This window comes from Sinocyclocheilus rhinocerous, unplaced genomic scaffold (assembly GCF_001515625.1).
Source record: "Sinocyclocheilus rhinocerous isolate Xijiao unplaced genomic scaffold, SAMN03320098_v1.1 scaffold454, whole genome shotgun sequence".
Lineage (NCBI taxonomy): Eukaryota > Metazoa > Chordata > Actinopteri > Cypriniformes > Cyprinidae > Sinocyclocheilus > Sinocyclocheilus rhinocerous.
This window is the reverse complement of record NW_015657627.1, coordinates 266,282-281,519: the sequence shown is the minus strand read 5'-3', so window position 1 is coordinate 281,519 and position 15,238 is coordinate 266,282.

The following is a 15,238-nucleotide window of genomic DNA, read 5'->3' as shown; positions in this document are numbered from 1 at the left end:
TGTCATGCACAACTACCATATGAATCCAGAAGACTTGGAATACAGTATAGTGCATAAGTTGTAAGAACTATTTGTATAGTGTTATATATTTATTTTTTTAATATGTTTTTCCTTCTTTTGAGTTTGACACCTTTTGGTCACTTTATGCTTTCATTCAGAGCAAAATAGCATAATAAGGAAACATTATAAGTTTACTGTATTTACTGTTGGTAGATTGAAATTCGGTGAAATTTATGGTAAAAAACAAACAAACAAACAAACAAAAACTTTACCGTAAAAAACTGGTAGCAACAAGTTTTTCAGATTGATTTTAAATTTAAAAATGCAATGAACAACATGAAATGTAAAAAAAAAATAAAAAAAATAAAAAATAAAAATAAAAAATGTGATGAGAAACAATAATTTCAATGAAAGTCCATCAAATGTGTCATACAAGAAATTCTGGGAATGTACATTTTTCACTGCGAATTATAAGACTTCACTACTTTTACTGTTACTAACTTTTTTTACAGTAGGATTTTTACAGCCTTTTATTGGTAAAATTAATATATTTTTACAGTGTCAGGTGAATTATTCTCTTAATCTTGAAACCAAACGAGAAACATTTGTGTGCAGAAAATGCACCAGCGTGTTTCATGTCTCACCTGTGCTTCAGCTGTCTCTGAGTTTGCTTCATTTCTCTTCACTTCATTTCCCACACTGCACCACTGGACTTTCTCCATCCTCTGAAACATAGACTGCTGTGTGTGTGTGTGTGTGTGTGTGTGTGTTGTATTGTGTGTGAGTGCCTCAAGGTCTAACTAGCTAATGCATTGGTGATCTCTCTCTATAATGTCCTACACACACTCTCTCTGCTCAGGATTTAATGGCCTCTGTGGGTGGTGGGGTGGGGGGAATAAAAATGAACGCTCACAATATAATATAGGCCACTGTTTGAATAAGTAAAATATTATCCTTGTGCTTATGATAAGCTTTATAGTGTTTGTCTGGAACAGTCTGTTGAACATACAATTACAATTATAAACTCTGATGAGAGGAGCAAAACCTCTCTCTCTCTTACTTTTGGCTTTGCTGCTGTGACCTTGTATGCTGACTAAATCCATGCCCTTGGCTACTGTTATTTACACATGGACGTACACACACACACACAAACAAACCAAGGCACTTTTTGGAAGTCTGGCTGGTTGAATATGTGCTGTATGTGTGAATGCACATGTGCAGGTAGAATGGTCATTTGACACACAAACTATAGTGATCAAAACATACTTGTGTGTGTGTCTTGGGGTCAAGAGCTGTATATGTACAAAAATGTCTCCAAAAGTTAAATAAATCTATCTATCTACACACACACACATATATACATACATATATATATATATATATACACAAATGACAATACACATTTTTTTTTTTAGAGTTTGGATTAGTCTGTTAGTTTATTGTTTACTAGTTTACTTAGCCATATACAAAACTGTCTCTCAAAATTTGTTAAATCCAACAAAAATCCTTCCGGACATCTTTAAAAATAAATAAATAAATAAATAAAATAAATAAAGGATTTACTCAGTATAATTTTTATAAAGAAATCACTTGCTCAACAAATCATGAAAAAAAAAGTTTCAAGAAATGAAGCAGCTCAATGGTTTTCAACATTGATAATAATCAGAAATGTTTCTAGAGCAGTAAATCAGCATATTAGAATGATTTCTGAAGGATCATGTGACACTGAAGACTTTGAGGAGCTTTGCACCACAGGAATAAATTACATTTTAACATATATTCAAATATAAAACAGTTATTTTGAATTGTAATATTTTACAATATTGCTATTTTTACTGTATTTTTTATAAAATAAATGCAGCCTCGTTGAGCAGAAGAGACTTCTTTCAAAAGTGCTCATTTCAATAGCTTAACATGTGAATAAAATATGGTCACTGGAATTGTTATTTTTAATGAGTAGTGAGGAAGTAGAACTCTAATTGTACTGTAATGTGTGTGTGTGTGTGTTTGGTTCTCAGCAGTGCTGATGTCCAGCAGATGTATATCTTTGGCAACGGCGGTCCTGAACACTGATTGGTTGAGACATTGCTTCATGGAACAAGATGCTCAGCAGTGTGGACAGCATGTATGTGTGTGTGTATAAGTGTTTGTGAGAAACTCTCTCTCCCCCTCTGTGTGTGAGAGACGAGGATGTCTTGTGAAAGGCCCATCTGCCCTGGTGTCTGCCCACCAGTCATACTGCCAGCGCAGGCACTGCTGCGGACGCCTAAACTCTCTGTGACAAGAACCCCTAGAGTGCAGAGTGCCACCCAGCATAAACAACACTGGCACCGCTGTCGCATATGACAGCGTACGCGTGCAATTCGTTGATGCGCTGTGTCTTTTTACCTCTTCAATGATATTCGGTTTTTAGAATCATTTCTACTTAAAAAATAAATCATCACATAATCAATTTGTAGCTATTAAAAAGACTTTCTATTATTAACAGAGCTATATCATTGTGTAAATGAGTTTGTACAGTTAATTATTTTAAGTCACCTGAGATAAAACCGTCTGCTAAATGAACAGAATTTTGATTTCCAATTGAAACATTAGACTGCCAACAAATTCAGCTTCCTATTCAATGAAACTGATCAAAGATGTGTGTAATCAACACTGGGATGCTAGTTAATGCCTCAATAGATGTTCATATTAATTTGAATGTAGAAACTTTTTTTTTTTTACTTTAAACTTATTGTTTTAAAAAAAAAAAAAATTCAAATTTTACTTGTTTTTAATTTCTATATCTTATGAACATTTTTATAATTTTTATTATTTAAATAATTTTAAAGCACAAATGTGTATGCTATATTAATAAACGTGTCTTGACTAAAGCTTGTTTACCTCTTAAAGGAATATTTCCAGGTTTTGACTCACAGTAAAATAAAATAAATAAATAAATAAATAAATAAAGCAAGCAAGCTTACCTTTTCTACATAGTTATATTAAATTTTACAGCCGTGTTCACATGTTTTCACAGAAGAATTAATATACCTGCTTTTATAAAATCATGTTTTATATTTCTGCTTTTAAATCCTCCAAAAATTGTCCCTATTCACTTCCATTGTTCCGTTAATCATCATAAACTCTTTTTTATAGAAATGAGGTCAAAAGCCATTTTTGTGGTCATCAACATTATGCTACAAATGCTACAGATTGAGTTTAAAGTCTATTGAGTGTAAACCATATTTAAAGAGACAGTACACCCAAAACGTACAAAATCTCATTTACTCACCTTCACGTTGTCAAATCCATATGATTTGCATCTTTCTGTGTAACAAAAAAGATTGATACAAAATCAATCAAATCAATGCAATAACATGCATCAAACATCCTCCATGAAAAATGTTCCTTATAAGTTATAGAGTTTATAGAGATGTTGTCTTTTTCCCCTTTTCTTTATGTGTGTGTGCGTGTGATTTGCACATTCAGGTCATTCTCTGTCAGTCTCTGTCTGAACTCTGATTGACAGCTGCAGTCATGTTCCCTCGGGCCAGCTTACTTGCTCCTACATGCATCGCTCTCTCTCTCAGTCCATCTTTTCCTCATTCTCTGCACTTCCTCTCCGTCTCTCCAGCACATAAACTCAGTTTCTCATGTCAGACAGTGATTGATATGATCCAGCATTTACAACAATCAGCCATCATAAAACACACATGCTTAAACATTTCTAGTCAAAGTCTCAGTCCCACTGGGGAAATTCACCATCATGATTAAGGACTCACAGAAGGGGCTTGTAAAGCAAGCTAATTATATTAAGATATCAAATAAAATAAAATAAAATTTGATCAAATGCAAAAATAACGGAGTATGCAAAAGTAATGCATGGCAATGAAATTATATTTCTGCGAAATAAAAAAAATATAAATTACAATCTTTGGAGCCCTGAAAATAAATAAAATATCAATGTAATAACAGAAAGGGTCTCATGCTGGGAAGTTGCATGACATGGTCTATTACATTATACAAGTCTCTTATGCGCTTATTAAGACTGCATTTATGTGATAAAAATAGACTAAAAACATAATAGACCTATTTGTGAAATATTATTACATTGTAAAATAACCATTTTAAAATGTCATTTAGGCCTATTCATGAGGTCAAAGCTGATTTTTCAGCATCATTACTCCAGTCTTCAGTGTCATGATCCTTCAGAAATCATTCTAATATGCTGCTCAATAAACATGTATTATTATTACAGATCTAAAAAAAAAAAAAAAAAATAGCTGTTGCACCTTGTCAAACGATAGGACGCTTTTGCAGGTTTGTTACAAATTGACTTCAGTGGATATTAGGTAGCCTAAATATTCAACTCAGCTTTCTTTTTGTTCTTTGAGTTGTAAAGTATCCGTTTACTGATTGAGAAACCGCTCCAAGCGATTCATTGCGTGTGTGAACTGCCCAAATGATTCATAGTGAATCGCGAACCGATTCAGACCGTTTTGCTAACCCGTTCGTCGAATCCTTGACGAAGATTCATTACTCACGATTCGTGCATGGCTAGCTCTGATTCTACACAGACGACAGAAAATAGGAGACAAGACACGACTGGTGAAATATCGTAAGGAAAAAATAAGATTCTAAGGTAAGTAAATGGTAATCTTCCTCTTTAATGAATTCCAAGTAGCTAAATTGTAGGACTTATGAGTTTTTTTTTTTTTTGCTCTGGTGATGGATCCATGCCATGGCGTTGCTATGCGGTTGCTGAGGTGCTTTGAGTTTTTAAAAAAAATAATTTTTTAAAGCATATTACAATCAGGGTTGCCACTGGCCTGCGAAACAAAACCAGCTCATTCGCTGTTCAAAGCTCGCCCAAAACTAGGCCAATTTCGTTTTTTCCCCCGCGGTTTTACCCTCCGTCGGAAACCCCCTCCTTCAAAACCCGCGTCAACTGTGTAAAAGTAGCATAACCGCAGGACTTGGCAACAGTGGTTACTATGCAGTCGCCAGGGCGTTGCTATGCCGTTGCTAAGGTGTTTTTAGTGGTTGCTAGGACATTGCTAGGTAGGTCCCTCGTTTATTGTAAATCTGTTAGGTTTTCCCCCCACCCGTTTTCAACTGTCAGCCCAAAATCGTAATTTAATCACTTTGAAAAGTTATAAACTTAAGTTTAATGCGGAAGATTAGGGGTTTGTCAAATCCCTAACCCAAAGTATGAGCAATAATGATAATGAAAACCTACCTTGGCAAGCAAACACTACTAACAAGTGTGCGTCTAAGAGGAGCATCGAATGTGTGTATGATCAGACTAGTGTGTGTATATGAGTAGGTGTGTCGGTCATCACTAATAAGAGCTCTTTCACGCTGCTCTCTGTTGTTTGTGATGTGTAATTGTCTCGCTCCGCTCAGGGTGAGAGTCCGATCTGAATCCGGAGCGTTACGAGAGCCGTAGTCAATTCTGCTGTTAAATCCGTTAAGAGCCGAAAATTAATTACCTAAACAGAGCAGGAATGCTTCCAATAATAAGAGCTCTTTCACGCTGCTCTCTGTTGTTTGTGATGTGTAATTGTCTCGCTCCGCTCAGGGTGAGAGTCCGATCTGAATCCGGAGCGTTACGAGAGCCGTAGTCAATTCTGCTGTTAAATCCGTTAAGAGCTGAAAATTAATTACCTAACCAGAGCAGGAATGCTTCCAAAAGAAGCAACCCGTGTGAGGAGACGCAGAGACAGTGAACAGAAGGAGGTGAAGGAACGCTACGAGTCACCAGACTTCACGTTAAGCTTGACTGACTAATTATTGCTTATAATTTGCGTTTGGATTAATTAACTAATTAGCTGGGAATGTCTGAAGGCGTAGCGCAGTCTGTGCATGTCAGGCTGAAGACTTTAATTATTGTGATATTTTTTAATTAGAATCTGCAGCTGAGTGAGACACACATACACACTCAAAAGGCACACGCACATACACAAATCACACAAAAACACACACTTTTACACAAATAATATAATAATATAAACAACAAACAGGCATATGCACAAAAATAAGCACATTCCTGTAGCTCAAGGAGAGCGCAAGGTCTTGGGTTTGATTCCCACGGAATGCATGAACCAATAAAATGTATAACTTTTGGAACTGAAAATCTATTTTATGAACTGATTGTTTGTAAACCTTATTGTTTTGAGTTTATACACCTCAGTTTTTGAGTGAACATTGCCAGAATTGTCCAGAAATAATGATTTTTCCATTCAAAAACTGAGATGCATAAGCTCAGATGAATGAGGCCTACGATCAATCAATTCCAAAAAGAAATACAAAACCTGTGCTAATTGAAAGAAAACAAGTTGGCAAAAAGATCGAATTCAATATTTGGTGATAATATAGCATAATGCGAGATTTGCGAGCAATTTTTAAAAGGCCGGTCGTTTTTGATAAGGAACATCAGTGTCTGAAAAAGGCAAATAAAAGGGTGAATTCAGGAAAATTTGGACACTTTTTTGCCATTGGGAGGACTGGAAAAATCAGCCCAGTTATCCTGAATTAACACCTATATAAATAAAGTACAGAAAAACCTAAAAAAATATACACAAAAAACATATATACAAATAAAAAAACACATTCAAACACCCCTAAGATGCTCAAAATGCATGCAATTTATGCAACACATCATCATGAAAATGTAGTCCTGTGTATTAAAGCTCTTCTAATTAGTTCTTCCATTTTTTTTTGTTTAAATGATCCTGTAATTATTTAACCCAGTGCTGGTATAAGACGCAGAAAGCTGCAGATAATGAACCCATGGTGGTGTTGAGGTAAATTCGGACACTGCAAGATGTCTCCGGCTTCCTTCTCCCCCCTCCCGCTTTCTGAAAAGAGAGAAATGTGCATCGTCGACAGGATTCGACCGTGCATCTGACTATTTTCCATCACAAGGGGCCAAGTTTAGTAAACAGGCAAAACTAATGAGGCACTTTGAGCTGCGGAGCGGAGCTTCAGCCCGGGGCCCGAGAGCCCGCTCGCACCTGATGGAGCCGAGAGACATCAAAGCAGAGGATTACAGCAGAGCCAGGGGCCACATTCACAGACTTATTATACGCCTCGTTCCTAATCCGGTTATCTGCAGAATATGGCTGTGTTTAGGAGGCCTTGGCCTCACACACACACACACACAACATGCAAGTACAGAGTCACATATAGAATGCAAAAAAATACACACTCAAAAATAGACAAGCACATGGCCACAAACACGCTTAAGAACACAACCTCAAATTCATAACTAGAAAGCTTTCCAAATGCTTTATGTAATATTCATCCACTGCTCATACATGATGCTTGAATCCTTCATAAGGTCACGTTACTCTCCGACAGCAGGAATCCATCTGTCAGAGCGCCTCCCGTGTGTGTGTGTGTGTGTGTGTGTGTATCTTCTGAAGGACTCGCAGCCCTGGGCACATTTGCATGTGTTTCTGTTGGTCAAGTTGGTGCCGTTGGTCAGATCTGAAGAGAACGCAGGACACAGTGAAATGAAAGACAAATGTTCATGGGTGAAAACACGTCCAGGTCACATTTCACCCTAAAGAAATTTGCATAAAGAAAATGAATGTTTTGGCAATGTGACATTTTTTGCCTAAATTTTCATTACTGTAATGTGTCTGAATGTTTTATTTTTGAGCTATAATGTTTAGAATTCCTATTATTCACAGTGAGGATTCTCATTAGATTCTCATTACAGTAATACAATATTTTCCATATTTAAATCAGCAAATGAAAGGCAATACTACAAATATTACCATGATGCATAAATAATTTGCAATTTAAATAGTATTATACTTTCATTGAAGTAATGAGAAAGATTTATTTTTTGCATTTAGGTAATGCAAATTGGAGTGGGAATAATTCACACAAAAATGAAAATTCTGTTATTATTTACTCACCCTCAATGTCTTTCCCATTTCTTATGACTTTCTTTCTTCATGGCAAAAGGAGATTTTAGGAAAACGTCTGAGCCGCTCTTTTCTGTAAAATGAAAGTGAATAATGACCACAGCTGGTCAGCGGAATTTTATTGAATAATGGCTTACATTTTAGTATCTTTCCTTATGCTTTTCTGATGCTTTTTTTATTTTTTGGATCTTGACAGCCCCTGTTCTTCATCCAATTTAGTGGACATTTTCATAAATGTCTTCTTAAAATCCATGTAGGTTTGGAACGACGTGGGATTGAGTATACATCAGCGATGATCATGAATATCCCTTAAATTGACGTTAATATAACTTCCCAATGCAAACTACTCTTTCTTTTGATTTTGTGGTGAGCTATGACCTGGATATCTTTTAGGCAGATTTCATGAGAAAACTGTCTTTTAAATTAAGCGAGAAGAGAAGAAAGACAACAAAATATGTAAAGTAAGAGAAGCAGGAGAGAGAAAGAGAACAGATATAGGAAAAGAGAGAAAAAGGAGGAAATTCTGACACAGTGATTCAAACTGCATGTGTGTGTGTGTGTGTGTGTGCAGCCTGTCTGCATGTGTTAAAGTGTGTGTTTAGCTGCGAGGAAGGTCAGGTTCTGGCAGAGTTTAATCCTTGGATTGGCGGTTCTGCCCTCTGGTCAGTGCTGATTATCTCCCATAATGCAATGCTGCTCTTTGATAATGATTCTATGGACTGTTTCGAGACTGTAATAATTTTGTATTTTTTTGGGATTTGTTTTTTTTTTGTTGATGATATTTAAACTTTATAATATTGTAAGTTTTTCAACAACTCTGTCTCCTTCAAACTAAGACGCTGAGCAGCTACTTCAAAAATATTATTGAAATGGAAAACTAGCATACTATTTACTGAATAATAATAATAAAAATATTTTGCATATATATTTGCATTAAAATATATATATTTGCATTTTTATTTTTTGCTTAATTTAATACACACACACACACACACACACACACACATATATATATATAATTTTGCCATTCTATTAAAATAAAAAGGAAAGTATTTCATCTGACACACCTGAAAATCAACTGTTACCCTGTGTGCTCTGCTGTATGCAGTACATTTTTTCAATTTTAATAGGGTATTGATGCATACATAAAATGAGCATATTATGCACAGTGTGCATGCTATACACTGCAACAATAGCAGGTGTAGTATGGTAGTATGCTATTCCAACACAGCCATTCTCTCTCTAACACACACTGGAGTGTGGCAGAGTTATAATTAACCTTTATTTATATTTTTTGTCATGAAAGCAGCTATTAAGAGCCCTAATCAGGGTCTAAAGGGAATTGTGCTGTACAGAGGAGGACAAACTACCTGCTGCAGGTGCGAGTATCACCGTATCAGAGCACCGGTCAAAACACACTCAAACTCAACTAGCCCAGAGCGAGTGAGAAAGAGAGAGTGTGGGAGACAGCGAGAAAGAAAGAAAAAGGAGAGAAAGAGAGCTAGGACAGAGTGAATCAATGAATAATTCATAAAACGTTGTTGTAATGTTCCGTCCGAACCCTGCAGGCCTGGTTAAGGTCAAGGATGGCTACAGTGTGTGTGTGTGTGTGTGTGTGTGTGTGTGTGTGATGAGTATGAGCTTTAGATTCTACAAAGCCAAATGGAATAATTCAGAACTGTAATGTACAACACAATATTTTAGCCACCTCATATGGCACTGCAAAGATTTCAACCTGCAATCTGAGGTAGATTTTAAACTCTTCTCTCGTGCTAATAGTTACTGTTTCTCATATCTGGGGTTTACAGATTTGAACAAACCCCTGACTCTACATATGATTAAATGGGCAAAAAGTCTGATAGATTTACCTTGAATAAGGGACAGAATTCATATCTATATGCCAGAAAAATCACATAGAATTAAGGGTGGGCTTTTTTGACTTGACTTGAATGCCCTAGCAACACCTTGGCAACCACCAAAAATGTTTGTACCTGCATAGCAATGAGTTAAAAGCCACATACACCGGGTTTCCATTACAGATTTGCGCAAAACTTTTGCAATATTCTATAAATGTTGATAAAAAAACTTACGAAATGACGGCGTTTCTTTTAAACGATGTTATATGACTAAAACATAATTTTTTCCCTCTCGCTATAAGTCTTGGCAACGGAAGTTGGTAGGTTTATGTATATTGCAGCCACCGCACTAGCCATTATTTTTAATTGAAGGAGACGTAGGCATGTATCTTTAGCAAAGCAGCGTGGAGAGCCGCTTCTGGGGCACTTCTGAAACGTGCAGCAGTGTGGCTAGTATAAACATAAGCATTGACTAGAGTGGCCACTATCAGCTCCGTAATGCGCCGCAGACATGTGCAGTGTAAATAAGGGGTTATCCAAGTATTAATAGCAAGGAAAGCCCCTTATACAAGCATTGTGTAGTCAATGCTTGTGTAAGCGGCCACATATGAGGTGTTGTTTTGAGGTCGTAGTACATTAAAGAATGATCATGTGACTTTTACATATGCCAGGTGACCTGTAAATGTGAAAAAGCTGTTTCCATTTTGCAAAATATTCATTTTTCAAAATGCCTGAAAAACCACCTCACTTTTTTTAAAACTAAATTCCAATATCGTGATAATACCGTATACCGTGATAAAAGCATTAGCAATTAATCGCAACATGAAAATTTGATACCGGCATATCCCTACCTCATGCTAGTGCAAAAACTTTTCATGATCTATGGGAGTTTTTGTGAAATTGACGTGTTTCCATTGGGTATATTTTCAATTTTCAATTTCAATTTGCGCAATTTGAAGGGTAATGAAAACGCGGCTACAGAAGACCTCAGCAACTACAAAACAACAAAGCTAAAAACCACACAGAACACCTTAGCAACTATATAGGAACTCCCTAGCAACCACCAACAACAATTAAGCAACTGCATAGCAACAAGCTAAAAACCACACAGAACACCTTAGCAACTATATAGGAACAACCTAGCAACCACCAACAACAATCAAGCAACTTCATAGCAACGAGCAAAAACCACAAAGACCACCTTAGCAACTTTAACGCCACCACTTAGCAACCACCAATTACACATTATCGTCATGGAAATGGAGTTTTGCATAGGAAATTATAACAGAAATCAAAACACCTTGGCAACTACAAACCAACACCCTGGCAACTGCATGGTAATGAGCTAAAAAAACACTTAGAACACCTTATCAACTACAAAGTAACTACTTAGTAACTGCAACAACACCTTAACAACTGCATAGCAGCGAGCTAAAGACCACATAGAACACTTTAGCAACAACAAAGCAACTCCCTAGCAACCAACAACAACACCCTAGCAACCACACTGTGACTGAATCCCTTAGTAACAACAAAGCAACTCGCCAGCAGCCACCAACAACACCCTAACAACTGCTTAGCAACAAGCTAAAAAACACACAATTACCTTTTTATGTGAAGGAAAGAATAGCTCACAATTTCTTTGTAAAATGTAGTTTAATTTAGACTTGGTTTAGTCTAAATTGAACTAATTAAAATACAGCTGTGTGTTAAAGTATAAATGTAAATAATGGTAGTAAGTTCAATTTCCAGCTCAATCTATGGGTGTAATGAGAATGTTATGAGAATGTTGTGTTTGATTTCCTGTTAATGGATGATTTGTTGGGCCAGTCAAAATATAACACACAAACACAACATTTATTGATTAACCAAAGACACACAACTTGATAAAACCAGCTTAAATCAGCCTAAGATAGTTTGATGGTTTCAGCATTGAGGGTTTTATGGGTTTTAGTAGGGTTTTGTGCACTTTTCAACTGATTAGGACCAGTTTAAACCAACTTAGACTGGTTTAAGATCAGCAGTTCCATATTTCTTTCACGTCAATTTTTCCTTTCATCCATCCAAGTTTTTTTCTCATTTTAACACAACATAGAGTAAACGCTTTTTTTTTTTTGCACTTATTGCTTCAAAAACTTCCAGCTTTAATAATTTGCGGCACAAACAAATTAATGCTGTTCTAATTACACATTTGTGGTCATTCCAAACAAACACGTAAACAACGAAAATCTGATTACAAGTGCGAGATTATTTTTCTTCTCATTACAAGACGAGCAACACGCGATATGAGCAATGGAGAAACCTCCAAGCTACACATTAACACCACACACACACACACACACACGCAATAACGAATGCAATAACAGCAACAAACAACAATAACAATAATAAAACCTTTGGAAAACGTTTCATAAATGATCAGTGTGTAATTAGTGTAATCTATGATGCGGCCTCCTTATGGAGAACTATTTGCGCTTTCCTCGCCCCTGTGTGTGTGTGTGTGTGTTCTCACGTGCCCTGCAGGGCCGACCTTCCAATCATTATCTGTCTGTCTTATTACCCCGCCAACCCAAGCCCACTTTTAAATAAAATATGCAAAGGTTTCTTAAATGATGACCCGGGGCGACGTGGATCTCCTTTGCTGCTGTACAGGCTGTTAATCTGAGAAATGCAAATTCTCTTCATCTTCCTCCGCTGCTTTATTAACTTTTTTGAATTTAAAATTCCACGAACAATGAGTTCTGTCAGCTTCTGGAATTATATTTTCCTCTTTTCTTTTCATGTGCTCGCAGAAGCGCGTTTCACCAGGGGAAATAAGACGGTTTCATCTCTTTCTCTCCATTTAATTGGCTGCTTTGCAATTATTAGTTTTTGCTGCTAAAGTCTAAAAAAGACTTCTCTTCCTGTTTTCTTAAAGCAATAGATGTCAACACTAGTTTGTCGATGTGTGAAACAAGAACGGCGGTCAGCGTTCCTGCCGTTTTGCCACCCCAGAATGGGAACTGGGACGGTTTTCATTCCAGCTCGGGGTTTATTTTGCTGTATTCCCTCTCCTCTTCGTTCTCTTGCACTCTTCTGTCATTGAAGTCTAGCTGTGTATAGCTCATGAATTCAACAGAATTACTCGTGCAGATGTTTCTTAGGACTGAAATCTCTGATGGCATCCGCATAGTTTTTTAATGGTAGAAAGACAAAAAGAATTCTTTTAGAATTATTATTTTAGAAAATGAGACAGTTTTTTTGTACCGATTAGCCCACAAAAGCTTATACTGTTTTTACCTTCTCCTACAAAATAATGTGTCCATTTAAGTTTTTTTCCCCCACAAATTTAACTGCATATACACTAATTATAAAAGAATTAGAGAGTGTGCTTAAAATAGTTTTAGATAAAGTCAATCAGAAATTGATCTCGGATCACATGCACTTCTTAAGCCATTCATATATTTGCTCTCTGACGTCATTAAATCACAGTTTTACAACAGTCACCGTTTGCAGACGCCATCGAAATGAATGAGCATGCTAAATCATATCTGTCACATAATTGTCTGTGATTTAGTATAATTTAGCTTCATTGATATACTATTATTATATATCAATAATATATTTATAATATTATATATTTTTTTATATTTTCTGTTTTCATTTTAAGTTTTGTTCAAGTTTTAGTAATTTTTTTTGTTGTTGCCATTTTTATTAGTATTTTTTTTAATATATAGTTTTTTATATAAAATATAGCTCTTAGATTATTTTTTTATTCCAGTTTTAGTTTGAGTTATTTTAGTATTTAAAGTTAAGCTAAAAGAAAATGAGAAATTATACCTTGGCAGCCAGTGGAAATTTTGATTTAATATTTTATGCAAGTAAAAAAAATGGTAAAATGGTCTTAGATAGATAGATAGATAGATACTTATATATATATATATATATATATATAAGATCATTTTTAAATATGTTTATTGGTTTTAATAAAAAAATAGTTTAAGTTTAGTATTAGTTAACTATAATATTGTCACATCATTTTACAAAAATGCATTAGTGCCATTAATGCATTAACTAACAATGAACAGTATTTAACAATCTTATTAATATTAAGAGTAAGAGTAAAATTAATTTCACGTTAATAATAATACACAAACCCACACATACATTGTCTTTCTCTTTTTAGAAAGAGACACATACATACAGTCATGCATTCATTCACATGATTACATATTTATATCCAATCAGATCACAGCGTTGGCTTTGATATGCTCGTGATTGGCTGGCACAGAGTATGTGTCTTCTGAATTCTCCCAGAATGCACCTCAGCGGGGCTTCATTAAAAGGTGGCTGCAGGGTGAAAGGAGCAGTGACCACAGGTGGTTTGAATGCTGTGTGTCCTGAGGTTGTGTGTGTGTGTGTGTGTGAGAGAGAGTGAGTGGGTTAGTTTGTCTGATCTGGGGTCCTGTCTAAACTCAGGGGATTTAGATCTGAACTGTCTTCCCCCACAAACATTCCTCATTCATAAGAGAAACACACACACACACACACACACACAGCCATCAGAGCTCATGACCAACTGTCTGGTTTGATCAACTTGCAATAACAGATGTACTGCTAAAATGAGTATAGAATGAGTATATAATGAGTTATACTGTTATTTACATTTACATTTAGTCATTTAGCAGACGCTTTTATCCAAAGCGACTTACAAATGAGGACAATAAAAGCAGTCAAAACTAACAAAAGAGCAACAATATATAAGTGCAAATGACAAGTCTCGGTTAGCCTAACGCAGTACACGTAGCAAGGTGTATATATATATATATATATATATATATTATACACACACATACACACACACACAAACAAAGAAAAACCAAGTTGATAGAATAGAAAAAATAGAAAGCTAGTGTTTGTTTTTTGTTGTTGTTTTTAAAATAAAGAATAAAAAATAAAAAAAGATAAATATAGATAAAGTAGAATTAAAATAGAATAAGAAAGTGCTAGAGTTAGAGGGTCAAATAAAGGTGGAACAGATGTGTTTTTAGTCGTTTCTTGAAGATGGTTAAGGACTCAGCTGCTCGGAATAAGGAATAATCTGGTTTGTTTTTATGGACAGAATCTGCGGCGTCCTGACGATTACCAGAAAACAGTTTAGATTTGTCAGTAAGTGTAAATGACTGGAAAATGTATTTACAGTAAAAACAGTAAATGTTTAAAAACAGCTAATATCTTTAAAAAGTGTTACTTAATGTCTAAATCAATATTTAGGTGGGGAACTTAAAAAGTATCTGAAAAGTAAACCGTAGGACTTCTGTAATATTGTTTTATTTATTACAAAAACTATATGTTGACACATGTATGAGACAATTTCTTTTTTATTTTGAGTTTTATGACAAGTTGCAATTCACTGAGCAAGTCATATGATACATGTAAGTAACTGATGAGTTCAGTGAAGGATTTGTTAGACTGATTCAAACT